A 13,988-nucleotide genomic window follows, 5' to 3' on the forward strand; every position below is an offset into this window, starting at 1 on the left:
CAGCTGCATGATGCTTTACAAACTGATGAAAAAGAGCAGACTAGGTTCACCAACACTGGTGTACAATCTTTTCACTTAACAGTCATTTAAATAAAACTTTCCCAAACCACGCACTGAATATTTACTAAGAACAGCAGTCATCAGTGGCAGCTCCAAGTTTACTTTCTTGCTGGAACACAGTAGGGTCTCAGTATCTAGCTAGTAGGGCAAGTAGGACATCTGAAGATTAAAATAAAAACAGAATGCATGGCAATAATTCACCCACGATCTACTATTAAACGTGAAAGACCATTTCCTTATTTTTCCCTATGAATAAACAAAGAAAGCCACAATGTAATAACATATTTACATATTTTATAATTTACATATCCTGGTAATATGCATAACACAGTGAAAATATAAATTTGTCATGCTCAAAAATGATGATTTGAATGAAGAATTAGTATGCCACAATGTAACAAATTAAGTAATTAAGTCAGTATAGCTAATAATGCAACTGAAGTGGGAGAATGACACAAAAACATTTGTGTCTCAGTAAAAAGAGACAAAGAATTTTATAACACAAATTCAGGAAGAGCAAATTGTATGTGTTTTGCAATAATCAGAGATTTGGATTTAATGTAAAACGTATTTCAAATTTTACAGCAAAATACTGACAACCATTTGGTAAACAAAGCAAAATGCTCTCACAATGAAAACAAGACTTAACATGAGCAACAATAAACTTCCTTTCACTTGAAATTCCTCTGTATTGAAAATGTATCTAGCAACCCATTAAACTTCAGGAGACTTGCTAGTATTCATAGTCAAACAGCATATAATGAAGCACTAATTAGTGGCTTTGTGAAGGGTGCAGGAATTCAAAAACCAGTGTGTAATACATTTACCAACAGCTTGGGACAGCCCAATGGAGAAAGTGCCCCTTTGCATGGGCAGCCCAGGAGCACTGTCTAGTGAAGTGATTTTATCAGAACCACACAGCAGACAAACAAAAGGCTGAGGGAATCAAACTCTGCACTATAGGCAGCAACTTCATTAAGAACTCATAGTTTTACTCATCTGCATTAATACCCACCTGTTCTAACCCAGCACAGTGCATTTCACACCTATGTGCCTGCAAAAAAAATGTTAAATTAAAAATGCATTCATAGCTGAAATATTAACATTAAACTCATATACTTCCTGCTGTCTAGTTTATTCAAAGACAAATAATAGACACTTTCAACACTCAACAAAACAAAAAAAAAATGTGTATCATACCCAAAGAATATGGCTCATCATGATACCTACTCTGGGATGCAGGGACTAAGTATATTTACACACACACACACACACACACACACACACACACACACACATGCAGAAGTAGTGACCATCAGGTACATATACACACACAGAGACACACATACACAGAAGTGACCATCAGGTAAAGTCTCTGACTGTGTACTCTCAGATGTTTGATTTCAATCAAATGAATGAACAAATACACAAATAATGTCTGAAAAAATATTTTATCTTACTACTATGAGAACCATAAAGTGCAATCCAAAGTATCCAGATGCCACACACAACACCCTATATACTGTAAAACTTGCTAGAATAACAAGCTTTGCATTTTCTGAAGGATACAAAGTCTGAAACTCACATATCTGTCATTATTTAGTGATTACAATCTGCAACAATTTGCCAGAAAGCTACGGACTGTAAAAAAGAACAAACCAAAATACTTCTCGACTTCTTTGCTCAAGAATTTTGGACAAAGCCAGAAATAATAGTGGGAACAAGGGCCCCCAAAGAGACAAATTTTAAATATTATTTGCATTTATCTATTTGTTAGCCAGGTAAATCTACTGGACAAAGTGTCCTTTTCAGGAGTGACCTAGAAACACTGACTGACTTGCTCAAAGTCACAGAGTAGCCAAATGGAGATGTAGGGATTCAAACCCTTTACTTTCGACTACAGGAAGCAGATTGCTATCAGCTTAGTGCCTTAAGTGATAGACCACTCTACTTCATTTAAAAAAAAATAACTAATCAACAGATGTTAAATGAACGTGCATTTTCTTAACAATGCAAACTCTGAAACTCTAATGACTGGCATTGGCTGACTGTAATACTCAGTTATTTACCAGAAAAGAAATATATTGAGGGCATAAATATGAGTCAAAGTCAGAGATGCTGTGTAAAATCAGAGACAGATAAAAAACAGAGCACTTTAATTCAGTTAAAATATTAACAGAACAAGTATGCATCTACATGTATTTTCTGACCAAAAACAGTGAAACTCTAATGGCTAGCATTATTGACTGACCGTAATTCTCAGTGATTTATCAGAAAACAAGTTAATGAATGCCTGGCAGATGATGAGGAGGATTAAGTCTCCAAGTTCTTTATGAAGTGCTTTCTGTAGTCATGAGTACAGGGTGTGACTCTTTCTACTTTCATTTGCCGACTGCATGACTCTGAGCAAGTCACTTAACCAGATAGTGCTCCTTGATTGTTCCTAAAAAGTGAGGTTACCTATAGTAACATTTTCAACAATTGTGAAACTGTAATGACCGGCATTGATGACCTCAGTGATTAAACAAAATGTCTGAGGAGAGATTTGATTAGAGGCAGTGAATACTTAGGTAATATTCCATAAGCCTTTCATAAGGTAACTTGGAGAACCACAGACACACACACAAATGATCACACACTTCAAAAATGACTGTACTCTCACTTGATTAAATGTCCAGCCAATGAAAAATGCAACAGAATGGTAGATGTGGATGTAACCTGGAACTACTAATTTCTGGTTACTGACTAGTACTGTGAATAGAAAAAAAAAAGGAGGGGGGAAAGAAAGTGCTGACTTGTGCTGTGGTTAAAAAGAGAGGAGAGAAACATGCCCCTGTATATTCCAGTGTTATGCCTACCCTGATAATTACCCAAAATAGCTCTATAAGAAAAATATTACATGGGCATGAGTGTACATCTATATAAATATAGTACCAAATGACTCACATAAATCAACATTTAAAAAAATGAAGTAGTGTAAGTTGATACTGCCATCATAGATACAAGTAGCTTATAAAGAGTGACAACAAAAACCTCTAGTGTAAGTTTATATAATGACATATACAAAATGCATAGAAGTAGAAAACATAAAACACATAAAGTAACTGTTACATTGTTTCATTTGATTCTGGTCTCACTGAATGTAAGGGGTACAGGTTTACATAAAAGAAAAGTATTTATTTGATTTATTGAAGTCTTTGGCTTGCAGGGGTTTAACATTGTCAATGAATGAATATGTTCTGTTCACTTAGATGGTTTAGGAGCGGTGTGTAGTCTTGCAGAGATTGGCAGACAGTGGAATAAGAGAATTTGTTTTTTCCACCATAATCCTGGAGTTAATATCTTTAAAGTTGCATGGGGGTTTGCCTCCCCTGCAAAAATGTTTGATTTGTATTTTGTTTCTTTTTTTAGTTAATTCAGTGGATTCAATGGAACACATTTTTTCAATGGTTTGCATTTTGATTGTTTGAGTTCTCAGTGCAACTTGCCATCAGTTAAGTTATACAGAATACAAATTAATCATAGAAAATTCATGTATATGTTTATTATGTTTATATATATAGCCCCCCCCCCTGCTAAAACATGAATGACAGTGACAGTGTAGGTGTTTAACTTACATTTGCACCTACACTGCCATCATAGTCGATTTTTTACATATATGTCGAATCTGCTGAATTTGATCAACAGATTTGATATTTTAATCTAATTAGTATGCAGGAAGTTTCTTCTTCTTTCATCTTTTCCCAGTTAGGGGTCGCCACAGCTGAACTCCAGTCCGCTAATGATTGGCAGTAGATTTTTACGGTGACGAGGTGCCAGCCCAACGTTCAACGAAGGTACGACCATTCACGCATGTCTTTCGAATGCCACTCGACCGCGGGGAGGACATGCAGACTCCACACAGAAGGCGCTCCAGCCAAGAATCGAATGGGAGAACCTCTTGCTGTGAGGCAACAATGCTACCGCTGCACCACCGTATGCAGGAAGTATATGTAGTTTTTGAAGTATCAAACGTTCATTTTTATGAACTTCAATATTTTGATAGTAAACCTATATAAGCCACATTGCCAACATTCACTTCACCAAGACGAATACACCGACAAACCAGGAGACCGACATCTGGAACACCGACATTCTGACCCAAGGTAAGTAACCGGATGCCGGTCTTCTGGTTTGTTGGTGTATTCGTCTCTGTGAGGTGAATGTCAGTGATGTGGTTTTTCGGTAAGTAAAGTAGACCCATATATATATATGTATATATATATATATATATATATATATATATATATATATATATATATATATATATATAGGTCCCCTTCAGATGAGCGAACGTTTACAAGTTCGAACCACATATGGCCGAGACCATAGGTTCGAACTTGTAAAAGTTCAATCGGACTGAATGGAGATCTCTGTACAGAGCGGAAAGGGAAGATTTCCCATTTCCGCAATGTAGTGCTATCTTGGAGTTGGTATATTTAAGTAAGCTGGGTGTGGGGGGTACTATAGATGTTTAGTTTTGTGTTTTTTTGTTTTATGTGTTTTTATTTCAACGTTCGAACATTTACGAGTTCGAACATATGGTCTTGGCCATATGTGGATCGAACTTGTAAAAGTTCAATCTATTGAAGTAGATCCAATACACACACACACACATATATATATATATATATATATATATATATATATATATATATATATATATATATACACACACACACACACACACACACACACACACACACACACACACACACACACAATTAGGGGTCTGAATGGAGAGATGAAAAGTCAGCAAGCAAAGGAGAGAAGTAGGAGAAATTGTAGAAGTAGCAGAGTAGTAGTGCTGAAATTGAATTCATCCTCAAGTCTCGGTGAGTACCTTCAAGAGGTGGACCCTGTTCTTCGCAAAGGTGACACTGATATATAGACTGTATTTATATTGCATATATCATGGACAGAAGTAGGTCAAAAACAAAAAAGATAGCTGGGTGCACATGACCCAGGATAAAAAAGTACCCAATCCTGGTAGGCTCACTGGTGCCAGGACTGGAAAAAATGACAGAGTAGAATCCTCAAAATAAACATTCCTACAATGGGTCCAGGCCAGGTCAGGCCCAGGGGAAGGATGGCCCCCCTGTTGTAGAAGGAAGTAGCAGTCCACAAAAATCACAAAAACTGATAGGCCAAATAAGAGCCATAAAGATGACGACGTGGACTACTGAGGATAAGGAAGAAATTATGTATTGTTACTATTATGTAAAAAGCCAGAATTTCCAGACACAAGATATACAAAAAGATTAAGAAATAAGTTAATGGAAAGAAAAATACTTCCGTAAGAAAAACTGTCAGAAGATTCAAATAAAAATCTGTGGTCATTAATGCAACAGATTTTTGAAAAACAGTATATAGATCAAGAAACTTTTATCTGTTTGGAAAAAGACGCATCTGAAGAAGTACAAAAATGTAAACAACAAAACCTAGATATTTTTGAAAAGTATAAAAAAGAAATATGGACATGGGAAAGAAAGAGAGATTTGACATGGTGCAATATTTATGCAAAGGTGAAAGCCAAATTAATCAACATAAAGAAGGCAGCCCCAAAGATATTTGAAGAGAAATACAGGAAGAGGCATCCAGATATAGAAATTTTCACAATAAAAAGATAATATCACAAAGATGGAACATATTAAAGAAGATTAGTAAAGTAGAAGTAAAAAAAAAAATAGAAGTTGAAGTTATGGAGTACCTGCAAAGTGAAGGATTTAATGTAGAAGGTCTAACACAGATTACATCATAGGATGATGGAACGAGTCCCCAAAGTAATGAGAAAGAGGAAGATCAGAAGACATCTGAAGAAGAAATATGGACATGGGAAAGAAAAAGATATTTAATATGGTGTAATATCTATGCAAAGTAGAAAGCAAAACTAATCAATACAAAAACAGCAGCACCTAAGATATTTGAAGAGAAATACAGGCAAAGGAATCCAGACATGGAAACTTTAAAATATAAAAATAAGAAGACAAAGAGCAAAAGCAGAAAAGTAGATCAGTAATGCATAAGTTAAAGAAACAGAAACTGAGGTCATGATGTACCTCCAAAGTGAAGGATTCAGTGTAGAAAATCTAATTCAGGAAAGCACCACAACTGGACTGAGCAGTGGAACTCCGAATTAAGGGGAAACCAGTGGAATGGGAAGCAATTGGTCAGGTGCCATATGAAGATATTTTGGATCCTTTTACAGAAAACCAGTATAAACATTCACTTGAAGCTGGACAGCAAGGGAAGGAACAGGAAACTGTGGAAACTCTGACGCAGTTAATGTTGAGGAGTGGTAGGCCAGTGAGTTCTCATATGACAGAGCAACAATGGCACAGGATGAAATTGAAGAGAATGTGCCACAGGAGAATGCAATAGAACTTTCTATAGAATGTCCGCAGGAAATGAAAAAACAAAAATGTGCCCCCAGTCTAGAAGAAACCGAACTAAGAGAAGAGCTGCTAGAGATAGACAGACATATTAAGAACAATGAAAGAAATAGTCTGCAGAAGGTCAATAAAAGCCAAAAAGTCAAAAGTTTGCTAAAACAAATGAACACAGAAACTGGGGCTGTCCATAGAGATCCATGCGATATAACAGAAGTAAACAGGATATATTACTGTGCAGCTAAATTAATAACTGATACAGTTCTATCACAAGAACACAGGGTAGTGAGGGAGATAAAGGGGTGAAATCGAATACCATCATAGAAAAAACTATAAAGCATCTAAGACAAGAAGTGTCACTATTAGAACAGTATCGAAGAGGGAACAGATAAAAAAAATACTCAGAAAGATAGACGTGATAAAAACAATGAGTGGTATTAGAACAGATGAGGATCTATCATGCACCATAGCAAATAATAAACTAAACAATTGCAGCACAGGTGGAAAAACTTAGAAGATACATAGACAAATATAAAGGAAAAGTACAAAATAAGCAATTTATTGATACCCAAAAACGTTTTATGGAGAACTGGGAAATAAGGTAAAAGGAATTAAAAGACCACCAAAAACAGAAGAAATAGATACATTTTGGAGAAGTATCTATGAAGATCCTGTGGAACATAACAAAGATGCTAAATGGACAGAAGAAGTAAAAGAAAGAATAAGAAGTTTAAAGGTGCAGGATATGAAAGGGGATGAAGTAACAGCCAGAGAGATTGAAACAAAGTTAAGAAAAGCTTTTAATTAGAAAACCTCAGGCCCAGATGCAGTACCTAACTTCTGGTTAAAAGTATTAACATCTTTGCACAAAGATTTAGCCATGAGTAAGAATTATTTACATGCACACTCCCAAACAGACACCAACCTGGCTAACAACATTAAATGTGAACCTGCAAGCTACCCTAAAAATTATAGACCAATAACTTGCCTTCTGATGATGTATAAGCTATACGCCGGAATTGATGCCAACAGTTTATAGTCATTTAGATGAAAACTCAATTATGGCAGTAGAACAAAAAGGCAATAAAAGAAGGTTATACAGAACAAAGGATCATTTGTTGTTAAGTAAAGTCATAGTGGAGAACTGTAAAAAGGGAAGAATTTAAGTATGGCATGGATTGACTACAAAAAAAGCATTTGATAGTATCCCACATTCATGGACAGAAGAGTGCTTAAAAATGTATAAGATACACCCTACACTGATAGACTGCATTACAGTGACCATGAAATAGTGGCAGACCACTTTGCAATTAAGCCATGACAAAGGAGAACTTATTATTCCAAGGATAAAAATCCAAAGGGGATATTTCAGGATGACTCTCTGTCACCGCTGCTATTTTGCCTTGCCCTTAATCAATTAAGCTGTCTAGATTAGGTCATGGCTATAATCTGGCTCATAGAAAACAACAAAGTGCAAATACTTCTCATCTTCTCTTTGTAGATGATTTGAAACTGTATAGCCCATCAGATGAGGAACTGAAGGCACACCTGCAAGTTGCTAAAACTTTTTCAGATGATCTAAGAATGTCATTTGGTCTTGATAAATGTGCAAAAGCAACCTTTAAAGCAGGAAAACTGCAGCACTAAGAAAACAACAGTTTGGGACAAGAATGTGATATAAAAACGTGAGCAAGAGGGAGTGTATAAATATTTGGGAATTGATGAAGGATCAACAATAAAACATGAACAAAAGTGAATAAAACTTAGTAAGGAGTACTTTAGAAGACATAAATTAATCCTGTAAACAGCGCTGAAATCTAGGAACAAAATCCGAGCTATAAACCAATTTGCTCTTCCTATCCTAACCTACAGTTTTGGAGTGATTGACTGGCCCCAAAACATGCTGGATAGATTAGATAGGAAAACAAGAAGGATGCTTCATGCTCACCAAATGATTTATAAAAATCAGTGCATACCAAAATTATATATTCCCCATTCTGAAGGAGGGATGGGCCTCCTTGAAATTGATTACATGTCTAGATCTGCAATCATGGGACTCCACACATATCTGCTGACCTCACAAGACCCAAATGTAGTGAAAGTTTTGAAACATGAGGAGAATAAGTCTAAGATGACTTCCCTGATTAGGCTAGCAAAGGCATATTGGCGTCAAGCAGGAATGGAAATCAAACCAGAAGTAGATAAAAATCAGGCAGCAACTGAATGTGCCAAAAAAAAAAACAGAATATAAGGTAAAGGACTAGTCGAGAAGGCAAAAAATGTGGAAAAAGCATAAATATAGTTGCAAGTATAGAAAACTTCTAGAAGAACCTCGTGATGATCAGGAATGAACACAGGAATGGTTAAGGAGAGGCAAATTCAAACCAAGAGATGAAAGGTTAATATTGGCACCATGTTGGTTTACAAAGTCCATTGAACATGTGGGAGAAACCGACAAATGTAGGTTTTGTAAAACAGAATTGGAAACAGTTGCACACCTCATTGCTGGCTGCGACATACTAATGGCAGAAGGACTGTATACTGAAAGGCATAATAATGTGGTGAGACTGTTGCACTGGGGATTGTGCAAACATTATGGCATTGAAGTGGCTGAAAAACACTGGAAATACAAGCCACAAAGTATCATAGAAAATGATGAAGTCTACATCACATGGGATCATCCATTAACAACAGTTCAAAGGATAGATGCTAGAAAATAAAATATAGTGGTCCAGGAAAAGAAGACAAAAGTGTCAATGATCATTGAAATCGTCACAACCAGTAACTACAGTGTCCTACGTACAGACACAAAGTCATAAAATATCAGGATTTGCAGGCAGAAACAAGAGCAATGTGGAAGAAAGATACTCAGGCAGTCCAAATAGTAGTAGGAGCAATGGGTCTTATAAAAAAGAATTTACAATCGTATTTAGATATGCTACCAATACATGTAACTCCATGTGAACTGCAGAAGGAGTCATTACTGTGCACATTGCTGGTGCTGCAAACAGCACTTTTGGCTGACATCAAAGATTGAAAGAATACTAATTTCATGAACTTTAATCGTACTTTGACTTAGGAATGGGGTCCATTCCCGTCATGGTATTAGAAACCCAAAAGACTTGGAGAAATTAAAAAGAGAGAGCAATGTGTTTAAATACACCAATATATTTAAGGACCTCAATAAAATTCATAGGTTCATAGGTTGATACTAGGCTATCTGCCCTAGGGCATTTATAAGCCTAGCCAGAGTGTGTTTGGCTTTCGCCACCCTTTTAGATTAGTTGACTGTGCCTCTGTATAGTAGGTCACAGAAGATAGCCCTTTTAAGGTTAGTTTACTGTGCCTCTGTCTAGTAGGGAAACAGAAGAGATCCCAGGGGTAAACCTATGATCTCCCATCCACTTGTCAAGATTTCTCTTGAAGAGGGTCATTGAGGGGCTCTGCCTAACATGGATTGGGATTTTGTTCCAGAGTGAGGGGAGCCTCTGGGATATGAATCTGTCCCTCCAGCATGTCCTATTTATTTCTGTGCTGAGGTTTAAGTCCCTGGAGCCTGTAGCTCTAAGGGATTTGGATTTCCTGAGGTGGAGCATGTCCATTAATTCTAGTTTGGACATGACTTTATACATCAGGCACAGATCGCCTCTGAGTAGGCATTATGCAACTGAGTAGAGCTGGAGTTTCTTTAGCCTAACTGTGTAGGGCATCTGTTTGAGTCCCTTGATCCTCATGGTGAGGTACTTTTGGGGTCTTTCCAGTTGCTGCAGGTGTCGGGTAAGGTACATCCCAAATGGGGCATTGTATTCAATTATGGGCCTGATGAGTGATGAGTAGAGAGGCACAATGACCTCTCTTGATCTAGATGTGAACCCTTTTGTGATAAGGTGGACTATATAGAAGGTCTTTCTAACCACTTTGGCAACGTGATTGTCAAAGGAGAGATTGCTATCTACTTGGGTCCCCAAATTCCTAATTACTTCTTCTGTACTTAATGGATTACCACCTATGTGGTAATTTGTGGGCACTTTGTTTTTCCCAAAGGGGATGACTATGCACTTTTTGGCATTTAGCTTTAGGCCATGGCTTTGGCACCAGTTATCCATTTCTGTGAGACCCTTTTGGAGGATGCTTGTGTCAGCCGGCAAGTCGATTATAGCACCCAATTTTCAGTCATCTGCGAACTTGTTCAGTCATAGTCCTCCCGTGTTAGCCTGTACCTCAGAGAAATATATACCGAACAAGATAGGTCCCAGGACTGAGCCTTGTGGGACGCCACTTGTAACTGGTTTAGAGTCTGACATGGCACTTGCAATTCTGACCATGTGGGTTCTATCCCTGAGCCAGTTTGCAACCCATCTTGTCACATAGGGGTTGATATTTAAGCTGGTGAGCTTATTTATGATGCCCGAGTGGGGTATTGTGTCGAAGGCTTTTGCGAGGTCCAGGTCGGCTGTGTGGACTACCTTCCCTTCATCTATTGCCTTGGTGACTGTTTCAAAGAAGTTGACCAGGTTCAAGAGGCAAGATCTGCCATTAACAAAGCCGAATTGGGTAGGATCCAGTGTTTGGAGGTTCCCAATGTCTTTGTTTATGAGTTCCATGATGATACGCTCCATAGCTTTGCAGACCAGGCTAGTCAGGCTTATAGGGCGATAGTTTCTGGGGTCCATTGTAGCACCACCTTTGTAGAGTGGGACCACTGTTGCTGTATGCCATTCCTTGGGTACATATCCTGTAGTAAGGCTGAGATTGAACAGTGACTTTATGTGAGGGTTCAGTTCTTCTTGGAGCTCATGTAAGACGCAGCCCGGGACACCGTCCAATCCCATTGATGCTGTGTTTTTTGCTTTGGAGAGGGCAGCTCTCACCTATGCATCTGTGATGTCAGGGAGGCTACACTCTGTTGGGATAGACATTTGCTCTTTTGGGGGGGGGGGGTTTGCACTGAACCTGTCTGCCAGGATGTTGGCAATGTCTGTGGGTTCAGTGTATTTTTTTGTCATTTTGCATTAACTCAGAGCATATCTGGGAGCTGCCACCCAGGTTCCTGACATAACTAAAGAAGGCCTTGTGATTATCTTTAGCGTCTTGTGCAATTTTTCTATCGAAGCTGGCCTTAGATGATGTTATGAGGGATCGTAGTTTCTTGCTAGTACTGATCAGAGATGTCTTCCCTTTTTGGGATTTTGCTCTATCATGTAGTAGCTTCCTCCTTCTGTTGTATAGCTTATTTATGGCTGGGGTCCACCAGATAGGTCTCCTGCCTTTGGAGGAGTGAGTTTTGGTTTTATTTGGGATAGCACGACCCATGCATTCCTGTAGGTGTCCATAGAATGCATTTGTAAAGGATTCTGCGGTTTGGGCCGTATTTTCCACTGGCCCGGGGGCTTTGAGGATTCCACCTTGGTTTTGAGAAGTGTGAAGTTTGCTTTTGAGAAGTTCTTCACCGTGGTTTCCTTGGCTGGGGGTGGGGACAGGATATGGATGTCCAGTGAGATTAATTTATGGTCAGATCTTACCAATGAGGGGTATACCTCTGGTATGGAACATAGAGTCCCCATGTTGGTGATGATCAGGTCCAATATGTTTTCCCCTCTTGTGGGAGTGGTGACCAGCTGTTCCATAGCATTTGAGTTTATAAATTCTAGGAACCGTTGGGCGAGGGTGTTGGGGCTTGAGTAGTGCTCCCAGTCTATGTTTGGGTAGTTGAGGTCACCCAATATGATGGTGTTTGGAGAGACCGTCATATTCTCCAGTGTTCTCAGGAAAGCCGAGTGGGGTTCCTGAATTTGGGAGGGTGGTCAGTAGCAGGCTACAAACTGAAAGGCAGTTTTGCCCACTGTTAGTTGCACATGGATGGTCTCTGATGCTTTGTGCAGTGCCACTAACCTGGAGGTGTGGGTATCTTTGATGAATATGGATACTCCCCCTCCTTTTGTGGTTCGGTCTGAGTTTTGGGGCCAAAAACATGGTATGAGGTATAACCTGGTAGTGCTGGGGTGCTCTCGGGAGCCTTGAACCAGGTTTCTGTTACTGCACAGATATCGATATTCTCCATACTGAGGAGAGCCTCGAGTGCATGCATCTTGAGGTTTAGACTTCTGGCGTTGAGCGGCATTACCCTTAGTTTCTTTTTCCTTGTGTTGTCTATGGAGGTGGGTTTGTCTTTTCAGCCTTGCCTAAAGAAGGCACTATGGGGGGTGGCAAAAGCCTTAGCCAGTATTCAAAAGCCCAGGGGTGACAGATGCAAGCCATCCCTATCGAAGCAACGTGGCTTGTCGAGCATGTCATCCCAGGCTGACAGACACTGGATCCCCTTCTTGGTGAGGGTAAGATGCTACTCAAGGTCAGGGTCATACCAGCCTGGGCTACATGATCAGAGAGCTCCTCTATGTCTCTTTTCATGTAGTCCAGGGAGGTACATCTCAGGTCATTCACACCAGCATGGACAATGACAGAGTCATATTTGTACTTGCTTTGGAGTGACCTGAGTGCTTGTGTTATGTGGCTGATCCTGGCACCTGACAGGCAGCTTACAATGACCTTCTCCTTGTTCAGCCTGGTGAGTGGGACGTCAGTGTGTCTGACAATAGAGTCACTTATTACAAGTGTATTAGGTGTGTTGTTTAGCCTTAAGGGCTGTGACTGTGTGGCACACTGACTTTGTGAACTATGTGATACGTGGGTATTGTTGTGGGGTAGCGGTTGCTTGGAAGTCTGCTTTGGAGGCCTCTGCTGCTTGGGCAGATTTTTATTTAGAGCCTCCGAGTATGTTTTTGTGTGTTTATGTGTTTGGTTTGCTGTTGCGATAGGTCTATGTGAGACTGGATTTGTGGTGTGTGTGGTTACCTTCTCCTCCTGACTGACTGTGCCAGTACTGGGTTGAGAGAGCTCAGTTTGGCTGTATAGTTGCATCTCTCACATATATTTGAGCTTGTTGGGAGGAGGAGAGGGTGGCCTGTGTACGTAAGGCAATTGTAACACTGCCTCAAGATTCCCAGATTCACCAGCTGGACTGGAGAGTAAACCCAAAACTGACTTTTGGACATGCCAGAATAGTATAAGGAACTACTTTTTGACTGATCAAAAAGGACCAATAGGGAGCCAAGTACTTAAAGGGAGTATAAGAGAGTGTAGTGCTTTAGTTTATTAGTGCTTACTTATAAGATTACTTATACGAGCAACTGCAGTGCTTTAGAATGAAAATACAGTGATTACTTTGAGATTTAGAACAGTTCTAAGGGAAAAAGTGATTATTAAAAGTATAAGTAATTCATAAATAAAACTAATGCTTAGCCTCATATTAAGTCTAAAAGTATGTAAATAAAAAATCATATTAATGGATGCTGAAAACATACATCAAAGGGTATTTTCATAAAAAAAAAATATATATATATATATGTGTGTGTGTGTGTGTGTGTGTGTGTGTGTGTGTGTGTGTGTGTGTGTGTGTGTGTGTGTGTGTGTGCATGTATATAAACATATCTATAGGCATAT

This window comes from Protopterus annectens, chromosome 3.part1 (assembly GCF_019279795.1).
Source record: "Protopterus annectens isolate FY-2018-M chromosome 3.part1, PAN1.0, whole genome shotgun sequence".
Taxonomy (NCBI): domain Eukaryota; kingdom Metazoa; phylum Chordata; order Ceratodontiformes; family Protopteridae; genus Protopterus; species Protopterus annectens.